This window comes from Triticum urartu, chromosome 7A (assembly GCF_056163025.1).
Source record: "Triticum urartu cultivar PI428250 chromosome 7A, HENAU_Tu73, whole genome shotgun sequence".
Classification (NCBI taxonomy): Eukaryota; Viridiplantae; Streptophyta; class Magnoliopsida; order Poales; family Poaceae; genus Triticum; species Triticum urartu.
In genome coordinates this window covers 534,903,639-534,911,481 of record NC_141879.1, presented here as the reverse complement: position 1 = coordinate 534,911,481, position 7,843 = coordinate 534,903,639, and positions in this window count along the sequence as shown.

The window sequence follows — 7,843 nt, the reverse complement described above, 5'->3', positions numbered from 1 at the left end:
CTGAAAACGTCTTCGCCTCGCCGGGGATCGCCGCCGACGACCATCGCGGCTCTCGGGCACCGGCGAACTCTGCCGCCCCGTTTGAACATTCAAACCTGACGGGCGGGTCCCGCCTGTCAGCCTCTATCCTGTCTGAGCGAAGCGTTTTCTGAAAACGTCTTCTGCCAAATGCGCTTTCCCTCTGGGCTAGCGTAGTCGCTACCGAAGCGCTTTCTGTTTTTATAAGCTAGCCCCTGGAAACCTTCTGTTTCATTACAGATGAGTCCCTGGACAAAAACCTTTATAACTTTTAAACAGAATAGTATTTTTGATTGATTCTTTTTCTGTCCTCTTTAAAATTTTGTCTAGTTTTTTATCAGATTTATTTGAAAAGTATTTGGAATACTTTTTGTGCACCTCGTGGTATTTACGATAGCACATATATTTTCTTTATACCGTAGAAACCGAAGGAGGTGACGGGACCGCAAACTTCACCGAGCTAGGCTCCGACTACTCCGAACCAGGCAAGCATGTTTGAACTTTTGATATGATGATTGTCTTGGCATGTTTTGCATTTAGTTAGTCTCATGGCATGTTGTTGAGCATACCGATGAACGTTATTTCCATGCATTGTTGAGGTAAGTGAGTTCGATGATCCATAAGAGGATGGATGTGAGTATGAATGGCCATGTGTTGGCATGAGGATGGGTAAGATGACAGTGTTGTAGCATGCCAGTCTTATGCCAGACTATATGACTTCAGCGTCAACCCGTATCATTCCAGTTCCTACCATTCTTCCTTCCCTGTACTACCACATGTTTTCCGCAAGGAATATGGCGTAGTAAGTTGTAAACCTCTTACCTGGTACACACCAAAAAGGAGAGGCCGTGATGATGGTTCCATGGCCCTGGATTAAAGCCAGTCATCCGGTCAGGGGGCATGGGTGTTTCCGGTTGGGACCGAGAGGGGGGCACCCCTTAGAGCGCGCGTATATAAATTTGATCCCATGCTATTCGAGATTGTGATCTCCCCGTCTCAAAAGTTTTCCTTGGACGATGTCTAGGGTGATTCCTAGCATCGAGAGGTAGGATGGGTGTGTACTGGTTAGCTGTGTTTTCTTCCGAAATACCGTAAACGGAACTAGTCCTTCGTGACTATGGAAATCCGTTGGCTGTGGGAAATTTTTGTACAAACTCTACAGAGTCATATATTCCTTGAATCATCTATTCCATGTCCAAGTTCAGTACTATCTATTCCTGACAAGTGCCAGTTTTGATGACAGAGACTCCGGTGAATCGCATGAGTGCTAAGTCCGGTTAAATGATTATTCCTGTGGATGGACTAACCCGTTTATTTTCATGAATTGAATGTTTATTATCAGTATTATTTACTTGTGAATAAAAGCCCTTTCTGCGATGTCGCTCAGACGTCCGACTATGGTATTGTTATTACTTACATTCAATAAAAGCCCTTTCTGTGATGTCGCCCCGACGTCCGACTGTGGCATTTCTTTTAAAGCCCTTTATGTGGTGTTGCTAAGACGCCCGACTGTGGCATTTCTTTTAAAGCCCTTTCTGTGATGTCGCCTCGACGTCCGACTGTGGCATTTCTTTTAAAGCCCTTTCTGTGATGTCGCCCCGACGTCCGACTGTGCCATTTCTTTTAAAGCCCTTTCTGTGATGTCGCCCCGACGTCCGACTGTGCCATTTCTTTTAAAGCCCTTTATGTGGTGTCGCTAAGACGCCCGACTGTGGTATTCCTTTTAAAGCCCTTTCTGTGATGTCGCCCTGACGTCGGACTGTGGCATCATTTCCTTATATTTATTTGTTCACCTTTCGAGGCGTCGTTTCAGACACCCGATCGGTTTTCATTTATGTTTTGTTGGGATTTCAGGTGGACTACCGCCGTTTCCCTTTTACTTACTTCGTTAAGCTAATTTTTGTATGTACATTGGTGAATTAATCGTGACGCATTCATGCATGCATTTGTTATATCCTACGTCCGAACTGTCTTGCGAGTACTTTCAAAGTACTCACTGGCTTGTTGATTTGGCCAGATGCTGACGAAGGCGATCTCATGGATGAAGAGTTCGATAGCGAGTCCGACGCCTAGAGGAATCCCAGTCAGTCTCGTGCGACCCTGGATTTGGTCACTATATTATATCCGCTTCCGCTTCCAAATAAATTCATCGGGCCTCACCTCGACGCTCGATGAGATGCCAGTTTTAGAGTCATGTATCTCACTCCCCGCTGCGTTTTTCCACCACCGCCCTATCCTCGAGTCAGTAGTATGCCTCCACACCACTGTGTCATGTCCGCCACTATGTATAATTATTGGCGTGCTTGTAATAATTTGGTTGAGCTACCGTAGCTCGACCCTGTAATATATTTTATGCTGCTGGCTTATTGTATCAAGAATTTGTCTACCGGTAAGGAGGATTTTCCTCATACTGGACCCAAAAGATTGGTTTCTCAATAAACATTTTTATTGGAAAACCGGTCGTGACAGGGACGCCGTAATGGTGTACAACCCTGGATTTGAAATCTATCACCGGTCCGGATTCGGCTGTTTTAACCGGTTTGGCCTCTATCCATTTGGTGAATTTATCCACCATGAACAATAAGTATTTTTTCTTGTGGGTTCCCCCTTTAAGGGGTCCAACCATGTCAAGCCCCCAGACCGCAAAGGGCCATGTAATTGGGATTGTTTGGAGGCCGGTGGGTGGCATGTGGCTTTGGTTTACAAAGAGCTGGCAACCGGTGCAACATTGGACCAAGTCCTGTGCATCTGCCCGGGCCATTGGCCAATAGAATCCTGTATGGAAGGCCTTGCTTACAAGAGCCCGGGCTGCGGCATGATGACCGCCGAGTCCGGCGTTAATTTCTGCCAAAAGATTCCGCCCTTCCTCTTCGGAGATGCACCTTTGAAGGACTCTGGTAATGCTTTTCTTGTACAACTCTCCCTCATGGACCATGTAGGCCTTGGATCGCCGCACTATGTAGCGTGCCTCATTTTGGTCCTCCGGAAGTTCCTGTCTAGTTAGGTAGGCCAGGAATGGTTCTGTCCACGGGGCAATAATGGCCATTATTTCGTGGGCTGAAGGTGTTATTTCGGTGGCGGAGCCTCCGATTGTGTCAGAGAGTTCAGAATCGGGTATTTTGTCCGGGTCCGGACTGTTGTTACCGGTGTCCCCTTCCCATGCTACGTATGGCTTGAACAGCCTTTCCAAAAATATGTTGGGGGGGGGGGGACCGTGTGGCATTTTGCACCGATGCAGGCGAGGATATCCGCCGCCTGATTGTTTTCCCGAGCCACATGGTGAAATTCGAGTCCGTCGAACCGAGCTAACATTTTTAGGACGACATTTCGATAGGCCGCCATTTTCGGATCCTTGGCATCGAAATCTCCATTTATTTGGGATATTGCGAGGTTTGAATCCCCACGCACCTCCAGGCATTGAATGCCCATGGAGACTGCCACCCGAAGCCCATGCAACAGAGCTTCGTATTCGGCTGCATTGTTGGAATCTGTATACAATATTTGCAGTATGTACTGAACGGTATCTCCGGTTGGGGACCTCAGGATGACGCCAGCCCCTAGACCGGCCAGCATTTTAGAACCGTCGAAGTGCATGATCCAATTGGAGTATGCGCCGTACTCTGTTCGGCCTCCGTCTATTCAGCGACGAAGTCGGCCAGTACTTGCGATTTAATGGCTCTGCGAGGTTTGTATGTTATGTCGATTGGGAGGAGCTCAATGGCCCAATTGGCAATCCGGCCCGTAGCATCACGGTTGTTGATAATATCATTAAGTGACACTTCCGAGGCTACTGTAATCGAACACTCTTGAAAGTAGTGTCGCAGTTTCCGCGATGCCATGAATACCGCATATGCTATTTTTTGGTAATGCGGGTACCGTGATTTGCATGGAGTGAGGACAGTGGATACATAGTATACCTGCTATTGAAGAGGGAATTTGTGTCCGTCCGCTTCCCGTTTGACAACGAGCACCGCACTTACAACTTGATGAGTTGCTGCAATGTACAACATCATTGGTTCGCCGATGGTGCGGCCAGGATCGGGTTGGTTGCCAGAATGGCATTTATTTCTTCCAATCCGGTTGTGGCCGCGTCCATCCACTCGAAGTGTTTGGTGCGCCGAAGGAGGCGATAAAGGGGTAAAGCCTTTTCTCCCAAGCGGGAGATAAAGCAGCTTAGAGCCGCCATGCATCCAGTTAGCTTCTGGATTTGTTTGAGGTCTGTTGGGGTAGCCAACTATGACAACGCTCGGATTTTGGCCAGATTAGCTTCGATACCTCTACTGGAGACAATAAATCCCAGGAGCTTTCTGGCTGGTATGCCGAAAATGCATTTTTCCGGATTGAGATTGATGTCATATGTTCGGAGGTTGTCGAATGTGAGCCTCAAGTCGTCTATCAAAGAGTCGACATGTTTGGTTTTGATGACCACATCATCTACGTATGCCTCTACTGTTTTGCCAATTTGTTTCTCCAGGCATGTCTGAATCATGCGCTAATATGTTACGCCGGCATTTTTGAGCCCAAAAGGCATTGTGTTGAAACAGAAGGGACCGTATGGTGTGATGAATGCCGTTGCGGCTTGGTCGGACTCCGCTATCTTGATTTGGTGGTAACCGGAGTATGTGTCGAGGAAACACAATGACTCGTGTCCTGCGGTAGCATCAATGATTTGATCGATGCGTGGGAGGGGGAAGGGATCCTTTGGGCAAGCTTTATTGAGGTCTTTGAAATCGACGCAAAGGCGCCAGGATTTGTCCTTCTTTGGTACCATCACTAGGTTTGCTAGCCAGTACGGATGTTTTATTTCTCTGATGAATCCAGCCTCCAATAACTTGGCTAGTTCTTCTCCCATGGCCTGTCTCTTAGGTTTAGAGAAACACCGAAGAGCTTGCTTGACCGGCTTGAATCCCTTTAGGATATTGAGGCTATGCTCGGCCAGCCTGCGTGGGATTCCTGGCATGTCTGAAGGATGCCAGGCGAATATGTCCCAATTCTCGCGCAGGAACTCTCATAGTGCGGCGTCCACAGCGGGGGTTTAACTGTGCCCGATGGAGGCTGTTTTGGTAGGGTCCGTTGGGTGGACTTGGAATTTGACTATTTCATCCGCTGGTTTAAAGGAGGTGGATTTGGATCTCTTGTCGAGTATCACATCATCCCTGTCCACTCTGGAGCGTAGCGTGGTTAACTCCTCGGCCGAGAGGGCTTCGGATAATGCCTCGAGGGCTAATGCCGTTGTTTTGTTTTCGGCGCGGAGTGCTGTGTCCGGACCACTGGCGAGAGTGATGATTCCGTTGGGTCCGGGCATTTTAAGCTTCATGTACACATAATGGGGTACGCTTGGAATATTGTGAACGCCTCCCGTCCTAAAAGAGTGTGATAGCCACTGCTGAACGGGGCCACTTGGAATGTAATTTCTTCGGACCTGTAATTGTCTGGCATGCCGAATACCACATCTAGTGTGATTTTCCCAGCACAGCGTGCTTCCCATCTGGGGATAATTCCTCTAAAGGTTGTGCTACTTTGCTCGATGCGGTTCCAGTCTATTTCCATCTTTTGAAGGGTTTCCTCATAGATGAGGTTTAGTCCGCTGCCGCCGTCCATGAGTACTTTGGTGAGTCGAAAGCCGTCCACGATTGGACCGAGGACCAGTGCGGCTGGTGCTCGGGCTGTTCGGAATTTGGGTTCATCACTGGCATAGAAGGTAATAGTCGTGTCACTCCATGGATTTGTTGCTGCTACGTAGCAGATTTCGGCCATGCTGCGGAGTGTTCACTTGCGCCTGTTATTTGACGCAAAGGTCTCGAACACTGTTAACACCGTATTGTTATCCACTGGATGGTGCTCTGTGGTATGTGGGATAAGAAGATCCTCACCACTTTTGGCCACCTGCCGGAGTATCCAACATGCTCTAAGGCTGTGCGTTGGTATCATATCCGTCGTGCTATGAATTTTGCAGGGTCCGTTGAGCCATCCCTCCAGTACGGTTCCTTGCCCCGTAGAGGGTTTTTTTCTTTTTGGTAGTTAACCCGGGTGTATTGTGATAATGCACCCTTTTATTTCGTACTGGGTTTGTGTTGAGGGCCGGATTATCCCAAAAGTTTTTTTCGGTTTTCCAGGCACTTTCCATCGCATAGTACTTTCGTACTATGGACGCCAAGTTAGCGAAGCGTGTTATCTCACGGTGATTTATGGCGTTAAGGATTCCCTTGACCGTGCAATTATTGTGGAAGAATAAGATTGCGTCTTCCTGGCGACAGTCCTTAACCTTGTTCATAGCAAGGAGGAATCTGGCCCAGTAATGATGTACTGTTTCCTAGGGCTCTTGCCTGATATGGGAAAGGTCGCTTGTGTTTGGGTGGGTGGGTGGAATTGAATCCAAACCCCTACCCGATCTGGGATCCAGGGGCCGAGGAGTTTCCAATTTTGGAAGTTCCGGTTCCGGGATGTTACCCGCTAATCCTGGTCCGCTGCCTAACTCTAAGTTCAGGGATTGGAAGTTGTCCTCCCACGAACGGGCATCCGGCTCGGAGAGCTCGGGAATCCGGACATATTTGGTCCTCAAGATAGAGGAAAGGTCACCGCATTGTTCCTCCACCACTGCAATATGATGGGTGACCGGTGGAGAATTAATCTCCCTTTGATTGGGTTTAAGCCCAATCCGATCATAGTCCGTAGCGACTCCCGAGGCGGCGATGCGATCCAAGAGCTCCTTTAAGGAGGAGAGCTCCATTGGATCCATCTGTTCGGCGAGTGCCGATTTGAAGTGGAGGCTGTTTTCGATGACCCGAGAATTCATCGTCGGCGCGGCGGCCGAACAGGCAGTCATAATGAACCCGCCTAGCAGGAGAATTTGGCCGACAGCCAAAGCTCCCCCAATAGTAGTACCGTCTTTAAAGACGAGACGAGACATCCTCCCTTCTAGAGACGGCACAGAGGAACTCTCAATGAAAGCACCAATGTCGGTGTCAAAACCGGCGGATCTCGGGTAGCGGGTCCCGAACTGTGTGTCTAAGGCGGATGGTAACAGGAGGCAAGGGACACAATGTTTTACCCAGGTTCGGGCCCTCTTGATGGAGGTAAAACCCTACGTCCCGCTTGATTAATATTGATGATATGGGTAGTACAGGAGTAGATCTACCACGAGACCGGAGAGGCTAAACCCTAGAAGCTAGCCTATGGTATGATTGTATGTTGTAGTTGTTGTGTCCTACGGACTAAAACCCTCCGGTTTATATAGATACCAGAGAGGTTAGGGTTACACAAGGTCGGTTACAAAGGAAGAGATATCCATATCTATATTGCCTAGCTTGCCTTCCACGCCAAGTAGAGTCCCATCCGGACATGAGACAAAGTCTTCAATCCTATATCTTCATAGTCTAGTAGTCCGGCCAAAGGATATAATCCGGTTGTCCTGATACCCCCTAATCCAGGACTCCCTCAGTAGCCCTACTTCTCCATCCAGGAAGCCTCAAGAGTGATGACCCTCTCAGACCCGCTCGACACGTGCTCGCCAAACGTCCTCAAGATCCTCTTGTCACATCGGCGACTCTCCTTCTGAGCAACATGGGACTTGTACTGTCCCTTGGCCTGCATGCAGAACAGAGCCTTCATCTTGTTCTTCAGCTTCTTAGCCCAAGTGGGCTCAGAAGATGGGGGAGAGTATCCATCAGAACTGTCCTCATCCGCCTCCTCCTCCTCGAGCTCATCCTCATCCATGTCCATCCTAGCAGCCTCAGCCTCAGCCTGGGTAGTGGTGTTAGCCCACTTTCTCTTGATGTGTAGCTTGATGGGCTCATGACGAGTCCAGTTGGGGACAACAAAATAT